The following is a 21,649-nucleotide window of genomic DNA, read 5'->3' as shown; positions in this document are numbered from 1 at the left end:
CTTGCGTGAATTCAATTTACATTAAATCAGTTTACGTGCTTGATTACACACATTTAAATCGCAAATGTATAAGTTTGAAAAATTTTTCTAATTGCTGCTTTAAAAAATCGTTGGCTGGTTCAAACGTTGCACTTTCGAAACAATTGAATAATAAAAGAATGACTCACTATCACGTGCTTAAAAGATTATTATTCGTGTCATATTATATTAAAAAATAATGCGAATATTAATACATTGAATTACCTTTAAAATCTATCATTCATACCGAAATTCTCGTAAAAATATGATTTAATTTTAATTTATTGAATCAATAAAAAAGTAATATTTGATGAAAGAAAAAAATTATATTGCAATTTATTATTAAATAATCAATCATACCGGTTAAATATGTTTAAAAATTTCTTTAGTAATAGGTCAATTTAAATTGCCTATAAAATTCACGTAAGGTCAACGTCAAATAATCTTAAGGATTTGTATGAAAACGTATAAAAATGCGTTTATATATAAGGGAAACTAATGAGATAATGAAATGTTAGTATTCTGTAACTACGTTCACCCTAACATAATTTCAACATGATTCTTCCTTCATTCGATGACTATTTATCCGATATATATTATACTTACATTATCACGTTGAAATCAACATTTACATTCACCTATTTACATAATTTTAATAAATAATCTACGATAATGTACATTAGCGTGTTTAATTGATTATTCGGATTATTAATTTTTCAACGTGTACGATTAATAAATGATTGCAGCAGTCATTTGAAAATATCGTATATACAATAAGGTATTAACTTGATTACAATACGTATAACTAAAAATAAAATATTTTTTAATAATTTAATAATATTTATATGATATACATGCTATACAAATTATAATTTTCAATTATTTAAAACAAATTTCTACAACGCTTGCCTTATTATACAACTTTCTTCTAATGTCATCAAATGATCCATTAACAATACTTATTCATTCAAAATGTAGAAAGGGCAATAATATAAAATTTTCTAAATCCAATGATCAAATACTATATATACATGTACATATATATTTCAATCATTTGCATAATAATGAAAAGTTATATAACTTGATAGTTTATTTGAATTAGGTCTTATTCACCAACTCATCCCATATTCATATAAAATAATAATACTTTAAATTTATATATATATATATATATATATATATATATATATCAGTTGTATTATATCAATTGTATTAAAATAAATAGAAACTTTTTCTACATCACATCGTTTATACAATAAAATTTATGCACACGATTGTGAAATAATATTTTAAAATTTCAAGGGGTAATGAATTTTAAAAATAATATAATACTTCCTTCCAACTAATTACGACAACTCTATTACAATAAATTTGTATTAATTCTAAATTCGAAAACCAAAGCGATGCATACGATAACGCAATATAATTGCACTTATTGATATCGTGACATTTTAGGTGACTATATCACCACTAATAATACAGTAATAAACCATAAATCAAACGGCCTGTTAAAACTAAGACAATATATCACATTCAAAATTGACAAAAATAAAAGTACAAGTAAGGTAAAGATCGCTGTACTTCATGGTTGATATATTGATCGTTCGAGTGTATCGAATGTGTATCGAATGCAATGGTGATGGATTCGTAATTGAATAAATAGTACCGCTCCGAGTTGGTAATAGTATTTAATAATGAAGAATGCTTATCAGGCTCATTATAATCAAAATATCCTGCATAAATAAGTGTATTGATAATTAATACCGCAATGTCTACTGAATATGTTTCGAAAACAATCGACCCATCCGTATGAGCTTGTCGTAAGTCACAACTAGAAATTTTTCCAACAAAATCATAGTAAATATGATATATAAACGTTTTGCGGTACATTAGTAATTCGGAGTGAATTCTCATATGACTAGAATGATGTATTGTATTCCTCCTCCCCTTCCAACTGCGCATTTAGAATATACGAAATATGGAAATATCAATCAATAGAATCATTCCCAAATTCAAGTATAAAATAATTATACGCGGTAGGTCGAGGACTGATTAATCGAAGAGCTGCTCCTGATGAATTATTAAAGCTTGGGGGAGTTTAAATACTATCGAGTTAATGGTATCCGTAGAGTAACAGCATGAGCAAACGGTTAGAAGCACTAGATATTGTTGCTATCACGACACGTACGGAAAGGTAAACACATTTGCTTAAGACGAGATCAGCCGCCCACCTCAGGGTAATCGAGATTAACCTCGATTTCTCTCTGTAGGCGAATCATCGTATGATGGACGTTGATGAAGACATCATTTTTCAAAGGTAAGCCTAGTTCTAAATCTTTGACAAGGGTTTGTTGGGTATACGCGATGGTAGCTGGTAACGTGTTATTATTGAAATTGGCAAGGTAGTTGATTGGCTTGATGTGATAATACATTAAGAAATATCTTTTTGATAGAGAAGGTTATTATTAGCCGTTATTAGCAATGAGGAATTAATTATTCATGAAGATTCTTCAAGTACATCTTGAGTGAGCCTGAATAAAAGATGACGATTTCGTCTCTCATTTATGAATAATTTTATGAATAAAGTAAAAAAAACTGTTTTAGTTTGATTAATGATAGTACTTTTTCATGACGATATATTTCCTTTTTTTTCTTTTTTCTTTTTTTTACTATTCAGGTTCTTCAATAAATCACTCATATTGATGCTGTATTTAATAAAAAAAAAGTTTTTTCTAATCTGCTAACCTCCTAGTATGATTTATCGGTGTAGCGACGTAAGATATTCATGTGGGGGGGGGGGGAGTTTCTTATGAAAGATCACGACTGGCAGTGTTTACTAAATTATTTTTATATTTATTTGAATAATAGATTTTTAAAAAAAAATCGTATCCTAAATATGGAAATGTGTGCGTGTGTATGAAGAAGAGACTGAAATTTGACTTTATAAAAGGTATTGATAAGTATTTTCTCGTGAGTCTCAATACCATTACTTAGTGTGTAAAAAATTAGAGAAAATTGAAAACCGATTACGTATATTTCGTGATTAAAACATTAATTAATAGAACATTAATCAACTCTTATGAGTAATACAACAAATGTTAACGAGATCGGACAATCTTACTTTCCCATAATTTTTTTTCTAAATAATTAACAGATTAATGTTCTATCAATGCTACATCCAATTAACAAAAGTTTACGCATTGAGAAATAAAATCAACACAATGATTTTATTCGAATAACTGATTTTCCATAACAGTCGAAGCTCAATTAAATACATCGATATATATAATCTATTATTATACAAATCACGATATTTCAATTAAAAATATTTTTTTATAATTAAACTTTAACTCGTAAATAATAAATATGAAAATATGCAGTTTGCATCGAACATCTAATTATTCGTTCGAATCAAACCGCACTATCTATTATTTACATTTAAAAGTCGAATTCAATCAACTGTCGGGCTTCACGCCCACAATGATTCATGTTCATTAATCGGAATCTCGATACAATATTTGAAAATGAAAGTTTTCAAGCAGGTTTCTGTGCACTCTATAAATTTATTATACACGGCGCAGAGTCGAATCCCGCCTAAGTAGAGACAAACGCAATTGCCCAGTATCACTTTCTCTCTTAGTGTCGCATAGTATCGATCAGCAGAAATTGGCGGGCAGCGTTTAATTTGTTCGAGATACGCCCATGACAAGTCAAAGGCTTTCAGGACGCATGCGCACAAGTCCATTGGAAGGTAATTTTTCGTGACGCGTTCAAAGCTACATGGAGCTCTGACCTTAATCTCGTGGGGTGCGTTTTTTTCTCCGTCGGACGACGTAACGGAAGTAACGAGACGATCGGATGGAAAGTTTAATCAGTCTAGCGCAATCGGGATTTAATGCCGATTTTATAAAGGCAAGCGACGGTGATTATCATCGACACCGATGCGTGAATTTATATTGTTAATCACTGGAGCGTGCGCTTTTATAATTCGGGAATATACAATTTGTAAAAGGAGCCGAAATCAGCTAGCTGTTATCGATCGAGGAAACAGATTTTTCTATCCAGCTAATATCCATTCCATGCCATTCATAATTGGTATCCCTAACTTTTTCGCAATTTTAACTATTTTGTGGAATTTTTTTGTATAAATAACGTTGGGAATCGAATTTAAATGCTAACACTTATTACTGAAATAATTTAAATAACTTTATGTAAAAATTAATTGAGTCAAGGTATTATTACTTAATACATAATTTATTGCAATTTTACAGTGGTTAGTACATAAATATTAGTCATTTATGAATTTAGAATCTTTAAAAGTTTTCTTAAATATGTGATTTTATCAGCTATTACTTGTAATTACACAGAAAATCGATTGTGTACAATTTTTATTTTATTTCATAGGCAAGCTAGTAGTAATAATGTTATTATCAATTTATCCGATGCTCTATTATAATAATATCCAATAATAATAAATTCACAATCATACCGGAAGACGAAAACTATTGTAATAGAAAATAAGTATCTTTGATTCGACTAAATAGACAAGACAAAAAAACCATTAAAAACTCTTTACCTAAAAGTTTGTACTTTACAATAAGATGAAATTACATCGTTTTTTCTATTTATGCAATTACGTGTCTTTATCAATACGTCATATCGTTATTTAGTAAGAGCCTTATGCGGAGAAAATTTCTACGCTTTACTAATGAACAATTAAGTATAACGAATAAGCAGCGAAGCAAAAATAACTTACATAAAATAAAAGAAACCAAACAACAGATATCCCAGTCACACAGCTGAGCGACGCAACGTAAACTTTTTCAAAACCTTCACCTTGAAATTTATTTATCATCGTTGCGTCATCGTGCTACAATTAACCGCGTCACCGTGACCGTTTTCAACAGCCTCATAAGCCGTCAATTGTTTGCTCGCGCAGTCCTTTTCCCATAACGATGTAAAACCTTTTCTTAACGTTTTACAATTAAGCATGAGAGGATGCTACATTTTTATGACTCGCCAACTCTATTTCCGCTTTTCGACAAACTTGGCTTTTTATCGTGAACTCTACAATGTACATCCCGTGAAATCGGGAAGTTGTATTTTAATTTAAAATGAAAGCGAACCTTTTTATGTACATTATTTTTCCAAATTCTTGATATTGTGTGAACATCAATAACGACTATGTCTTTGGACGTTATGCTTTAATATCATTAATCAGCAATTTTTTTCATATTATATAACAGAGCTTCTCTCCCTTTAAGTGATAAACATATTATTAATACAATTATGAAATAAATTATTAAGCTACGATTAAATTCTATTAGATTATAACGTATAATCCATTGTCTAAGCACTTAATAAAGAAAAAAAGTATTCATTTTTTATTACAAGCATTAAAAAGCAAAAAAAAAATCTTTATACGTATTGTTAGATATAAACTTTAATTATTAATTAATGATTAGCAGATATTCATTTTGAGAATTTGAAGGAACTATCAACTTATGATCGATATCGGCGAATAATCGTAAATTGTTAAACAACAATTTATCACTTGCTGAAAGTAATTGTGCCACTAGACTTTTCGACTCATTTGATTAAAAAAAAAAACTTTCCTCGTTTATACGACACATTTATTATCTATTTGTAATACTTTAATGAATATGTGCAATTGATAAAATTTTGGCGGTGCTGATGTTCTTTGTGCTTTGAATGAGCTGTTAATCTTAACGTTTAGAGGTGAGATCACATGCTTTTGATATCGTGTGTGACATAAAATCATTTGGTAAATACGTGTCATACGACACGTAATCAATGATATTAATTCTATTAAATGAAAAATTAAATTTTTATAAATTATTCGATTCAGTCCAATACTATTCATTTAGTTCAGTTAATGATCGCACACTAGTCCTGTGTTATTTATTATATAACGATTTAATTTATATCTTAGTATTTAGTATTAAAAGGACTTCTATTTCGATAATTTAAAGCATAATAAATGCAAATTATTCAATTATTTCAGAAACATACGGAATAATATAGTTTGATATGAAATTTTCTACGTTTTTTTTTTAAAGATAAAAATATACTCCAAGTGATATTACGAAATAAGCACCATGAGTAATGCATGTGATATGTGATTACAAATCCTTTTTGCATGATTAAACATCCTGTGGCACAATTCATAAATCAAAATCAAGCAAATAAATATTATTAAATAAATTCACATGAATATTACAGAATTTTATATTCAATTCTTTCCCAAAATTTACCTATTTATCAGCTTGAAATATAGAGGATGCTTTTTCTTTCCTTTTCTTAAAGTCATTTCTTATTTATATTCTTTCTCGGCGAGATAAAATTTTGATTATACACTGCCACCTTAAACTCGATATATTATTGATAAAATAAAATGTGTTTCATTTACATACATTTATCGAAGAAATTCTAAATATTCCAAATAAAACAATAAAACAAATATTACAAGAAAAAGCATATAGTAATTTATTTATAATTTAAGCCGAGTAATGAAAGTTAAAAATAAATTTTTTTAATTATTTTCTTTAATACACTTACTACTTTGTGCGTTAAATTTTTTCTTTGTATAATATTTATAAAATTAAAAGTACTATTTGTACTAAATACCGCAATTCCGAAATGAATGTAAGACACTAAAGACTCATTAGATGATAAATCCCTCGCGCATTAGACAGTTCCTCCATCTTTCTACTTTTCATTTTCAAGAGAAAGTAATTAATACATCTGCTACAATAAATCAGCAATTGCGATCGCTCGCTAATCTTCAGAATATATGTAAATATATTATCGAACATATCCATGTGTATCAATAAAAATTTCTTGTTTATTAAATAAGCCTCTCCATTATAAATAATCATAAAAAATTTATATTTATCAACGTAATTAAAAACAAAGAGTTTGTGTTTTATTATATAATCGTTAATATATTTCTTAAGTACTATACGAATGAAAAACAACAACAACAAAAAACACTCTTCAAGTTTCCAAAGCATCAAATTACCAGCATTCATTGTCATTTAATAAACTCGGTATAATGCAATACATAATGATCATAGAATTGAAGCAGAAAAACGGATAACAAGAAGAAGAAGAAAAAGAAGATGAAGGAGAAGAAAAAGACAAAGGCAACCTATTGCAAAATACATAGAAGCAATAATTAAGGTATGCAGCGAGGCGCAATAAAATATCTCACACGCTACTAGCGAATCTAATCGTAAAGAGTCGTAGTGCTAAACGATCGCACGCTCTTTGCTAATTCAATCGCGCGAATTAATTGCGACGGCAGCGCGAGAGCAGTGACTTTTAAGCGCCTTCATTATATTTTCCATTTGAATGGCGATCTGATCATGGAGGGGTCGACTTCTTACTCGACAATGATTTATTACGAGTGCAAGAGAACGATGACCAGTCAGAATGCAATGGACTCGCTTATCGGTTGTTAAAATTCATTTCAATGCAAGAAATAGCTTAAACAGTGAGATGCTCGTCGATTAAATGTATTAATAAACAAATACCGATTTCACTACATGCTCAGCAAGATTTTCAAATGTTTGTTAAAGAATATAAGCAATAAAGGCTTTGTGGAAGTGCCTTGGAATTTTCGGAGATTAAACGAGCTTTGGATTTACGTGTACGTGCAGATTAATGTACGCGCATTAGGTAGAATGTGTCGGATGAAACTTGGCACGCTTTTACTTACAAATACAAACATACGAGGTTTACGATAACGTAAACTTTAATCCAATTTTTCGTAGCTTTCCCGGCGCTTAAGGGCTTGCATGTATTTTTATAATAAATAAAAATGAATGAAAATCCATAATAATCAGGCAAAGAATGAAATTCAAAGTAACTATATTAGCCAAGATTATTTTGTATTTCATAAACAAATTCGTCATAGATTGATAAATAATACGGTAAGTTTTTTTTTTTTTTTTTTTTTTTATTAATGCTTAAATCATCGCTGTTTAGCGTAGAATATGAGCATTTTAACAGTGTCATAATATCTAAATTTACGCTAATCTTAATCGGCGGCATTCTTTTATCATTGCACTTGGTAATTTTCAATAGAATAAAACGGTTGTATATTTCATCGAATCATCCAATTCTTCGAACGAGGACTGAATTTCCTTAAAATTTTATCTCGTTAAAATTATTTACATTCAAAAACATAAATAATTATTTGATAATAATGCGAGGTAGAATCACAAAATCGATTTCATAAAATAATGTACCGATATTATATTGCAGTAGTATTTTATGTACTACAAAATAAATGCGTATAAAGCTATAAATTGAAAAGCTGTGTCTATCAAAGTTTATTTTGTTCTCCTATCGGTCATTAATTCAAACATCTGAACTCATACTATTGTAATTCCCAGGGGCTATATCCATCATGAAAATTAATTATTTTAAGATGAATACGCTATTTCTCTTTATCAATATCAATCTTCCGGTTTCATTGATATTTATTAACTAAAAGACGTATCTCGATTTCATTGCTAATACATAAATATTTATCCAGATAAAAATTTCCCTTGTATTATTTTCTTTTCTTTTTTTTTTTATTCTGTTTTGTTTCGTTTACCTCTTCCGTGGGTAAAAATTGCATAAATACTATTACTTTTGTTATAGCTTATATTAAAAAACAACGTTAAAAGAGTATAAAAATAAAAAAAGTATAAACTCCAAAGGATACAGTGTACAGGAAATCAACTCTTAGATATTATAATTTTATATTTTTGCACTTGCATGCCTTAACATAAAACGGTATACTGTTATAATGAGCAAATGATTAAAGAAATGTGCCAGTAAAAATTAATTTGTAATAGTTGATTATCAAAGAGTTTCTTGTCGCCTTGTTCATCATTCTGTCACAAGTTGTCATTCAGGGATCTGTTGAGTGTAAATATGTTAATACCGGAGATCCTTGGCACGGTACTTAACGATTAAGCTAAAATGGCGCTGCTTTTGTCAATAATTACAGTCAAAAAGTTTGTTTTTTTCTTTTATTTCTAACGAACAAGATTGTGCGATTTTAATACCTCGTAAATCTATGTCATTATATTAAGTTTTTAGCCCAGGTCTTGTCAAAACTTGAGAATTTATTAAAAAAATGTTAACGCCGATCCGGATAATTATGTGCTAGACGATGGCAAAGTTAATTTCTTTTTTCTTTTTTTTTGACTTTATGCGCTCGACGTACTCGACGTTCCATATTTTTACATATATGCCACAGAGAGACACATTTAGAATTCGTGTAATTGATAATCTCATATTATACGCGCTCCTATTAATTCACATCAGGCCTGCCCTAATTTTACAAAATTAAACGATGGTAAAACGATTGCATCTCCGCTCACAACAATATCCAACAAAATTAACTAAAATTCGCTAGTAAATTCGACGAATCGCCGAATTTACCAACATAGCCATTTCGCCAACAACGAATCAAGACCAACTGCCGGAAAAGCTTACCAACAACGTTCACAAACCACGGTTTGACAAGCGCATAAAACAACATGTGACAACAGGACGGTGTAAAAAATACAGAGATCGTCACTACCGCTCTTAAGTCCCAAAGGGACGTACAAATTACAGCTTTCTCTACGCACATGCGCGGCGCATAAAATACGTTCGTATGCCGTAGGCCGCTGAGAAAAACGAAAGGACGAAATGAGAAATAAAAGGAAAAGAATCTTTCAATTAGCCGAGCGCGCGGTGTCACGGCACGACACAGATCTCCTCGTAAATCGATTTCCAGCTGTAAAAAGTGTCATTGTCAAGGCGCGCATGATTCAGGGTGTGGGGCTCTTGAAAATGCCGCGCCGATGACTGCGTCGGCCCCGGACGACTGACCCTCGCGACGATAAATTGTCGCCGCCTTTTAAAACGCGCGGTAATTCTCATCCCTTTCGACTGCGCACCACTCCCAGAGCTATTACTTTACCGCGTCACTATAAATATCGGCCTGCTAAAGGGTCCTTCCCTCCCTTTATGCACGCGTCCCATCCTTAGTTAGGGCTTTCGCGCGCTTTCTGATTCGTATTTGCTCATCTTTCTCCGCGACCTCTTCTCGTCCCAAGGCTTGGATAGGGCGGAGCGTTGAGAGTCAGGAGAACCGATCCTGGCCATCGAGGAATAGCGGGGCAGAAAGTACCAGAGCTCACTACTCTTACGATCAAAATTTCGTGTTTGAGGTTCTTTCTCCAATGTCAAACAAGAGTAAATCATAGTCCTTGCCGTTCAAAGTTCTGGCTCCCTTTTAGCCAAGACGAATGAGTAATCTTCCTTACCTCTTTACTATATGTAAACAAATCTATCTGGTTTGATCGTGTCTTTTCAAGTGAGACGTTATCCACCTCATTTGCTATATAATTGTCAAATTGTCAAATCTATCTGGTTTGATCGTGTCTTTTCAAGTGAGACGTTATCCACCTCATTTGCTATTTAATTATCAAATTGACAGTCAAAATTCACGGATGTGTTGCACTAGTCGATAATAGGTTCGCTTTTTATTCAAGCCAGTTGGGGAAAAAGAACTATACACATGTAATAAGCATACGGTTTGACACACTCGTATGCTTCAAGTTTATCTCAAGTTTTAAAATATTTAATATTATTATGCTTTCGTTCTCGATGTTACTCAACTCAATGATTCAACTAGATAATTAATTGCATTGATCGAGTGTCGCGAACATATTACCAAAACTTACGTGTGTAATCGCAAGGTCGATTCTGCATTAGACGTTGACATTCTCCAGCCGAAAGTTTCAGTATCTTATAAAGTTAGCTATGAGTCGTAATATTACGATAAATCCCCAAGGCTCTTTTAAAAGACGAGATGACAAGTGCACAAAGTGCTAAGACCGCGGGAGCCTTCCAATCGATTGCCATTATTACTCTTATTATACGCAATCCACGCAACATACGCGTATATTCAACGCTATTATTACCAGTCATTAAAATGTATAGATTTTCGGCTTTGGGCTTTGTTTTATACTCGCAATAGACTCGTATGTCATAGCGAGTGCAGCAACATTAGCAACAGCAACAGTAGCAACAGTAGCGGCAGCAGGAGCAGCAGAAGCAGGAGCAGCAGCAGCGGTAGCAGCAGCTATCGGCAAAGAAGGAAATTCGAGAACGGAGGTTAGAAAGGTGGAAACGCCACTGCTTTCTTACGATAACTGTACGGGCCGGGGAGGGGGAGAATTTATGAACGGCGCTTGCGCGCTCCGAGATCGGCTTCGCTGATTACGACGCACGTCCATCGACACTGAAAATCCCGGTAAGTGCGTGGGCGTTCGGCTTCGAGTACTTTCCTCGTTAAAGTCAAGTGCAGCACGCGACCGGATAAATTGTTTTGACGTTTCATTCTCGGATTCGTCGCGTCTCGCGTACTTATCATTACCAATTGCCGGCTGGCCTTTCTGCTTTTCGCGATGGATCGCTTGGTCGATGATGATGATAATGATGGTCGATCGCTTTTGGCAATTGGTTTGCCTCAAAACAGAACGCGAATAGACGAGGACCGATGAGCTTTTCCAAGTTAGCCAAATGCCACTGGCCAGACCTTCTATGTTTCTTACCACTTTGCTCATTTGGCAAATTATTTATTTTTCAAACTTACTCAGTTCTAATTTCTAATGAAAAAGTTCTTAGGCAAAATTTGTCAATAGTATTGCTGGCAAGATCGGGATAATTAAGCTGGGAAGCTCAAATGTAATTATAATTGAATATTTATAATTTTGATAAATACGCGACATGGCTCAAGTATACATGGCCCCAGTAATTAATTACATTTCGATTCTCCGATCGACTTTGAAGAAAATGCAATGAAAATACAATCCAATTAGCGAATGAATTTTAAAAACAATTTGATGTCATGCATATAACTGAATAAAGCTAGCTAAAACGTAAAAAATATCTCTTTGCCCTAGTTTATAAAATAAACGTGCACAACAGATTTTACAAAGAGCTTCTAAGAGCAGACGAGTAAATCGATAAACTGTGCGATGCTTTGTGCCCTCGTTTACTCTATCCCAAGCAGCGATGCGAACAATTTTTTGATGCTCGAATTCTTTACATAGGAAAAGGCAATTACAAATAAAGCTCTTCGTTATAAGCGAAAACTTTACTTCATTATAAAAATAGTATTGTCAATAGCAGTATCGATATCGATATCAACATCCTGAAGCCTTGACCATAAATATTCATATAATTTTCGCTTTAATACTTGGACGGAAATATTTATAGAAAGTAAAAATAATAATTCTTGATTCTATTAACCACGTCGACATGAATTTTATATAAATAAAATATGAGAAAGAATAATTGAATCTAATAGCCCGATCTTTCAAAATGAATGGATTATTGAGTGGAAGCAGTGACGTTAGAGCTTACTTAACGCGGAAAAATAATTATTTTATGATAAACGCTTGGTAAAGTATTGCACGTCCAATACAATAAATAAAAAAAATAAAAAAAATAAAAAAAATTATTCAAAGGAGAATATTAATAGTACTCGTTCTATATTTCCTGCGTAACGATAGGGAATTGAATATTTCATAAATTACAAAATAACATAAAATCTTCCTTGTAGGTAAACTAAAATATACGCACTGCTACTCATTTATTTATGCTAGACATCGATTGAAACTTAGATGCACGCAAAATCAGATAAACTTCAAGTACCTCAATCACAAACGCGTTTATTAAAAATCATAAAAGTCTGCGTCACTCAAGCTAAATTAAAAATCGCATTGTATAATCGCTACGCGAGCAACGTCAACCGAAAGAACGCGTACGAAGACGCATGAAAAATAAAAAATGACGGACGGGAAGTGTATTCTCGAATCTACCTCGCAGCATCTCAAGTAGCCGCGAAACGCTAAGACGAAGAAAAAAGAGCGCGTCAGCGGTGGCAATGGGGTGGCGGGTGGAGAGCCGAGGGGGAGAAAAATAAGGAAGTAAAAGAAATGAGATAAAAGGCGCGACTCGCCGCCGCCTTGCACTTAACGCGATGCGGATCTTTCACCGGCCGGCAAAGATGCTTTATCGGATCGATTAAAGCCCGACCACGCGCTGTCAGCGAAAGGAGGAAAGAGAAGAAGCAGTTTGAATCTGCCCGCGAGATTCCGGCATTCAGCATTTTTAAGTTCGATCGGCTCGAATTCCTTGCCGCGTGCGCGATATTAAAATGGCTTATCAAGATTTTCGGGCTGTGGGCCAGTTGTGGGTTAAGTTGTTTTGAGGCGAGTGTGGGGCCGTGTGGGTTATTAAAGTTAAGCTGATGAAACGATATTTTATTTAAGGAATGAGCGAATGAGAGAGTGGTCGGGGATTTTTCAAATCTTTACCGGATAAAGCACTTGCAGAGTGCACGGCATCCCAAATTGAGAGGTTAATAGTGTCGGTGCGCTTTAGTCGTAAAATGGCTTTTAAATGAAAATAATAATCGCGAGTCCGACACACGCTTATCGATGCGTAAAAATTCTTCGATACGTGGATAAGAATTATGGAGTATGAACGATAAGATGAAAGTATTAGTAAAAAGTTGTGTGCTATTGTTACTTGATTGGTTTTTGGTCATCTATTTATTGCCACGTACGAATAAATGATTCGAAGTATTTGAATAATTGGTTTTAAAAATTTAATCGCAAGGAAATCTCAAGAGTAGATATGGAAATAGATGGGTACGAATGGCTGCGGTCACTTTACGTCTTTCAATTAATTAATTGTAATTCTGAATTTATGAGACACAGCGCTTGAAACGTGCATTTCAACGTGAGATTTACTAAAGGGTGAACATAACATGGATGAGCGGGGGGAGGGGGGAATATCGAAATTCTCTACGATGCTCTTTCGGTGGAATATTCTACCCGTTTCATTACGCGTTTAAAATACGTTCGTAACGATCTATTTAAAACTTGTGCCGATACGTAAGATAATTTTAAGACGGCGATTTTGCCTTGACAAATCGAATCGTCGAGCGACAATGTTGACAGTATCGGCAATGTTACCAGTTATAAAAAAAAAAGCTCGTAAATCGAGTTTTTCGAATTGTAACAACAATGAAATACAATGTCGGGCGATTCTTAAATACGTCGTTTATGTAAATATTTTTTAAGCTCTGACTCTATGGATAATAAACATAGTAATGAGATGAATAACTGAACTTAGTCTAGAATTGATTCACTCGCAGTGAATTCTACTTGGATAAAGTTCCCGCTTTCCCCCACCCCTAAGATGAAAACTTATGGCAAACAACGAATATTGACGATCAACTATAAACTACAAAACCGAAGAAAGGGATTTTACAGCAACGAAATCATTAATGCTCCTTTCATTGCCACCTCGCAGTATGTGGCCGGATAATTAAAACTTTTATACCGGAGCCGGATAGTCGAAAAGCACGAGCAAGGACCTCGAGGTCCTCGGCACAGCCGGCATTAAACGAAGAGAGCAGAAATTTTATGTACGATTAGCACCAAGCCAGCGTGAAAAATTGGCAAAACCGATTGGGTAATTTATTGGATGCCGTGGCGCTGTAATTGCGTTATCTTGACGCTCGTTGACGGCCCGCTAGTCAAGTGCGCGCGCACACACACACACATGCATGCGCGCGCGCAAAAGTACAGGCTCCTATAGGTTTCGCGGGCCAACGCGGCATGACGCCACCTTACGCCATCAGCCACCTTCCAAATGTGAAATATGAAACGCAACGCGCTGACATGCGGTCGTCGGTGCCGCTTTTCGGGACCCGCGGAATTCACTCCCGGGACGCCGTAAATTAAATTTACCGTTTCTCGTATGGCAGCCGCGCATTGCTGGTAATCGCATTACGCCCGTGTCCATCCATCCATCCTGTCGGGATGAGTCGAGATTCAAATCAAATGGAATAATGGCCCAGCGTGCAGTGGCTCGCTCGCGCAATTTGTCTTTTATTAATATTATCCCTAGGTCCGTGATTTTTCATCGCGTCACCGAACTGTTGTTGCAGCGGCACGACACTCGTATTTCCAATTAGGCATATTTTGTTGTAACATAATTGAATTCCGAAGGTGTGAAGCATTGGGAATTAAAATTGAGTCACTCCTTGGTTAAGAATTTTTTGTTTTGTCAGTAATACTTCGATTCTCCGATGTGTACCTGCAAAGTCTGTATTCCGCAAATGTGTATTGTCGCATAATACGACAATCTTGCACAATGGATATATTATCTAAAGATGATTGTTTCGTGCAGTTTCATATACGAGAAGTCACAATACGAACAACCTCTTGAAGGGTATTACGCAATATTTGAAAATTAAAGTTAAGAAAATCTATATGGTTACTTAAAACTTGTGGAAAAAAACTCTTTTTTTTCTTTATATATGGCGTGTGAAAGCTTTATAAATGTTTTTTGCGACAACTCTATTTTAACGGACTATAATTGAAACGGATCTTTTTACTGTGTAATAAGATTATTAAAGGTTGAAATTATATTTTCATTACAAGCGGATAATGATTATTTGTTTGTTATTTTCGACTACTGTCCCTTTGTTTCTAAAATTGTTATCCGTTTTTTTTCTTCTATTTTAATAACAGACAGACAAGTGTGCTCGTGCAACATTGACAGCTCATTATTTCTTCGTTCGAGTACAAAGAGATTTGATAGAAGAAAATAATTGAACTTTATACGTTAACTTTATAAAGAATTAAATAAATTACTCATAAATGATGATTATAAATACATTATTCCGCGGTAAAAATATAATTGAAACAATTTTGTGATTTAATGACATTTTATAGATCTCGTGAACATTCGAAAGTACGAAAACTTATGTCTTACTACTATAGATTTTTATCCCAATGTTTTCCATTTTTTTTTTCATCTTCATACGCAACGAATAATATATTCCTTAATTTCTTAACAAGTTCGTGTTTGTTTTAACCACAATTTCATCTTCACATTATTTTTACCATTAGAAACATCGGACGCTACTTACCTTTCAAACTGCATTATTTTAAAGACACGTTACGCAGTTATGTAAATTATACCAAATAACTACATATTATTTAAATTTAACGAAGGCGTTAGATATATAGATATATATGTATACACATACATTTGTATATAATGCGTAAATATACATTTATCTATTACATGTTTTTTTTTACTTTTCGAATTTGCATATATAAATGTAGAAAAATAAAATAAAAAATGATTTTTAAACTTTTTATATAATTATCATAACTTCTATCGTGATTAAATTTCTGTCAATACTTCCATAATTTTTTCAGTATTAACAAAACAATTATTTATACGGCAATATTAATTTCTTATTGTTTTATAAAACTGTACGTGTAAATGTGAATAGTTATATTAGTGTCTACGTTTCTATGCAAATTATTTTTATTTCCGGCCTTATCTAAGACTTGAATTGTCATTAAACTAAATTTGCATGCAATATAAAATAGATAATTAAAAAAATAATGTAATAATGTTTCCTGCGATGCAAATAAATTTAGATATTCAATTTATACTCTTTTAATCTCAAACGGCATTTTAATGTAAATAGAGAAATGTAAATGCATCTAAATAATTAAATGAGAAATGATATGAAGAAAATCAATTTAACTATTATACATAGTTTACTGACAAAAACTTAAATGAACTTATTAATCTCTAATATGTGTTCAAGTCAGTTTTCTATAATTTATATGGTTAATTTTACTAATTTTATTTTTCTATATATATATATATATATATATATATATATATATATATATATATATATATATATATATATATATATGGAATAGAAAAGAGAACCAAAGATTTAACGATGCATTTTACAAATTAACAGGATAGCGAAAGCATACCGAACTATTCGATATGTGTGAAATCAATTCTTCTTCTGATTTGTTTCTCTACTTCAATTTAAACGACTAATTTTTTTTATGACGCACAAGAACCGCGACATGTTTTCTAAAACTTTCGAAAAGTATATATTTTTTATAAAAAATGGTAACAATTTTAAACTTCGTAATACGTAGCTGCACAAGTTAATATAACCATGTAGTTTTGGAATAAGTAAAAAATTTAAATTAACTTTTAGTAATATTCGGTTACTTATTTTCTCAGTTTTTAAAAATTTCTAAATTTCTAGAATATGTGTATAAAAATGTTTTTAAAATCTATGAAAAATTCGGTATTTCAGATTGAAATTATAAATTCACGTAATTTATACATTTCAATTTTATTTGTTTATAATTAATAATTGAATATTTACATAATTATATATTTATATAATATATTTAAATAAGTTATAATTGAAATTATAAATACACGTAAATCATACGTTAAAATTATTATTTGCGAAAATTATAGAAAATAATACGGATGTGCATGCAATTTGGCAGCGAAAAATTTATTTACTTGAATTCTTCTTATATTCGATTATCACAAATATTGTTTTCAACTTGCAGTAATATAAGACATAATATAAAAAATATTCCAAGTTCCATCACACAGTAATATGGTCACTTTTGTTCAAAATAGTCATAAAAAAATCGTAGAAAAACTCTTGTAGCTTTAGATGAAAGAAAAACGTGTGTCATTCAATTTATGAAAGTACAAATAGAATATTGAAAATTACATTTATAATTTGTCAAATAATCATAAGGCGTGTTATATTGACATTTTATATTATGCATATTTACAGACAATTTTAATATCAAATGTAAATGTTATATATGATGCTGTTACTACTAACAGGATAACTTATTATTAGTTTCGGCAAAAAACTACAATTTTATAATCAGGCGATGAAATTTTGTTGTTGATACGCATAAAAGGTTTTTGTACATATAGAAGTATATTTATAAAACTTTTATTTTTATGAATTTATACACTTTTATGTATTTTTTGTATACTTTCATATTCCCATCCACTTTTATTACTTCCGATATAAAAGTCTTTATGAAATATATAAAATTTAATGTTGATCATGTTTTAAATTATATAACGTTGTATAATCTCATGCTTTCAAAAAATCACTATATTTTCAGAAATAACCCATTGATATCCGAATGTTGCATGGCTCTTGCATTTTTAATTATGGCGAAAAAACTCTATATAATATTGGTCAATGATAAATGGGGAATATGATTTAATGAGTACTTTCTCAATTAAGATGCAAGTTTACTAACTAACTATTAATATTTATATTATCGTTATTTCGTATCAATTTAATCTAAGTACATGTATTATTATATTGTTAAATAAATCTTGTTAGTTAAAATTAATTTTTATTTTATCGATAAAATGATAATCATTAAAAGTCAAGAAAAAAAAAAATTAAAATATTGAATGTAAAATTTCGACATCATGCGACGATTATAAAGTGGAATGAAATAAAATTTTTGGATTGTAAATGTCTGTAATATGAATAATTCAAGGCGTCAATGTTAATTCTTATTCTAATTAGTTCGGCGTATTATATTTAAACGTACTTAGAGGCAAGTAAAGCGTTATTAGAATTTCAATTGACTTACGTAATAAGAAAATAATTGCACAAATAAAAAATTGCAAAGTATCAATAATTCTGTGCCACATGAAAAAATTTAGGAATAAAAAAGCAATAACTTATGCTTCGACAAAAAATTCCCATTAATAAGTAGCGAGCGAACAGTAAAACACAGAAATCATGCTTTCGTAAGATCAACGTTTGCTACTAATTTATCACCCAACGACTATTCTCTGGCGACATTAAAATCTACTAGATCGCAATGACTAATAGATGCGAGTTTACCGGTAAAAAGTCACAAGGTGCTGCTTCTTTTCTCGTTCGCACGCACATCTACATTTTTGTCTTTGTGCCTTTATTTGTTTATTTATTTGTAATCTCTCTCTCTCTCTCTCTCTCTCTCTCTCATCTTTTCATGTATGCTTTTGTGTGCGTGTGTGTGCGTTTGCTTGAAAATGTGTGGGTGTGACATAAGGGGTCAATAACGGTATTGGCCTGGACATGGAGGAACCTATATATCGGTTGGCGCGTATATGTAGTAGTTTATCGACAAAACTAGAGGTGAAATTTAGAGGTGGATGGAACTCGCATATATTTATCAATAGAGTGACGACGCCGGAGAAGTCGCGTTTAAAATTTTTAGTTACGAAGCTCGCCAGAGTCACTCTTTATGCTCTTGCTTCGAAAGCGCTGCTTTTACTTTTATTACGCGGATGTTTCTGTACCTCGGGACCGCAACGCGGTAATTTACAGAAACCAACGCTCTCTTGCAATCTTTAATAGTAATCATTATTATTGGCACGGCTAATCAATGGTAGAAAGTAGGCTTGGAAATGTTGACAAATTTCTTTATAATCATTATCAAATGATGATAATTCGACATCGGAGTGATAGTCGATATTAACGACTCAATTAAGAAATTTACGAAATAAACGCCAGTGAAATTTGCGCGCGAGCGCGGTAAGGGAAGTGAATGTCGAATCTATTGGCCGTAAAAGATAATGCATTTCAAGTTAAGTCAATTTATAATATTTACACGTGCAATATACACCCATAAATTGCCGTTAAATACAAAATGATAAATAGAGCGCGCAAAGTTCTGAATATTTAATATTAGAATTTTAATGCGCCTCCCTTTTCAAAGTAGCATTTTAGTAGCACAGCTCCGTTCAATAGGACCCGAATACTCGGTAAATAAACTACTGCTTCTTAACTCAAAAGAATTGGGCGTATTTTGTGGACTTTATTCATTAAAGCCTAACGTTCACGCTAGCGCAATCGTAAAGGTTTTAAGTGACGGCGTTATTTTACTCCCGCGCGGAGCTCGATATCGCAAACGATCCTTTGAAGAAAACGCCTAATGGAATGCAAAATCAAAGAGTTTCGCTCCCCAAAGAGAATTCCCACCAAAGTTCTGCCACGTGTTTGTCTTTAAGTCCACCTAAGCACGCAAGAGGGGGTGCTGACAGGTTACCGGTATTTGGAGGGGGGTGATGGCGCGAAACAAGTCTTGACGGACGAGAACAGCTCGATTTCCGCACTACACAATTTGGACCGACTGATGCAGACTCCAACTTTTTATCGGGATGCGTTCGTTGTTGTCGCGAAAAGCTCGCGCGCCTTTTCCGTTTATATATTCCAGCGGGCAATTAAATTCGCTTTCTCGAAAGCTCTTATTCATTTGCTAGTTGCTGTTTTTATTCCATGGCTGAAAAATACGCGAAATTGCAATGTAAGTTGACAATTGTTCAAATAAGGAAGGAAAAAATAAGGAAAAATAATTGCTCAATCGACACTGAAATAGTATAATTGGCTTTTTTCTTCCATTTTGTCATTGCACTTAAATATATTTTGTATTTTTTCCTCTGTGTGTGTGTGTGTGTATGTGTGTATGTGTGTGTGCGCGCGCGCGCGTGTGTGTCCATACGTACGTAAATTAATTCAAATCGTGAGTGACGAGGACTCCTTTTAACAAACTATTTTTACTACTAAATGGATGAAAAATAAAAGCTCTATGAAATACAAACGATCGGTTGAAGGTGAAATTTTTAAAGCATAATTAATAATGATTAATAAAATTGATTAATGATATTTTAAGACGAACAACTGTATGAGCGTAAGTGAAAAATAAACGATCGCTTATAATGAAAACTCGATGAAACAATGTACAATCGATATTAAAATCGTAATATCATAACCACCTACGTTTTATTCCTGCACTTGATGAAATCGCTATCCTCAGCACGACGTCCTGTCGCTCGTTTTCTTGCACATTTGCGCAATACTCGCAAACTACGCGGTCATTTTCAAACTACAAGAAGACGGACAATAATTTTTCCACCTTTGTCGTAGCGTTGTATTTTATCGTACGACTGCGTACTCCTCTTCTTTTTTAACACTTCAACGTGCACGGATGCTTCACTTTTGTTGGTTACATGCACCGACCGAGCGCACTGATAATCAGAAATCCGTATAATGCGTTACGATAGACAACGACATGAAATTTTTCCGCGAGAAAAACCTGTTAGGCTCATGAATAAAATCTCACCGAGCTTACTTCATTTCTACGGCACATCGGCTTCTCACGCACGATCGAAAGCATTCCACGCACAATACAACCGACTACTTCCAGCCAAATTAAAAAACCAAGCGAACCAACGACTTCCTTCCACCCGCAGCGCAATACCAAAAGTCTCTTTCACAAGCGGAACAGCGAGCCGAGCGTCGATCGTTCAATCTCATTCTTTATAGTAAATATGAACTCACTGAATATTCACTGGCGGTGAATTCCTCTCGTTGCGACAACATCCGCAACGCACGCACGCACGCGCACAACCACACGTTCGCAGCCCCAGACTACTGTGGGCTATGTCCGAGCGAACCGAATAGCCGGGACTCGGATGCGGGCGCAGAAGAGCATCCCCGGGTTGCTGGATGCCGGGCCCCAAAGGATTGATCGCGCGGGCCCCCACGTGCGCGATCGCCCGTAGCGAGCGATTGAGACCGACTGAAGACACGCGCGCGCGCTTACGTGGCCCACACAGCTGTCGTGCGCGCGCGCGAGTCCGCACGCACACGACG

General features: G+C 33.2%; 1 protein-coding gene across 1 annotated transcript in view; it reads right to left on the bottom strand.

Moving 5' to 3' along the window:
• Positions 1-21,649, bottom strand: part of LOC105359481 (uncharacterized) — a 165,374-nt gene that overhangs the window by 5,622 nt on the left and 138,103 nt on the right. The gene's annotated exons all lie outside the window — the stretch shown is intronic.

This window comes from Ceratosolen solmsi, unplaced genomic scaffold (genome assembly GCF_000503995.2).
Source record: "Ceratosolen solmsi marchali unplaced genomic scaffold, CerSol_1.0 scaffold11, whole genome shotgun sequence".
Taxonomy (NCBI): Eukaryota; Metazoa; Arthropoda; class Insecta; order Hymenoptera; family Agaonidae; genus Ceratosolen; species Ceratosolen solmsi.
The sequence above is the reverse complement of the archived record's forward strand: the minus strand, read 5'-3'. Positions and strand labels throughout refer to the sequence as shown.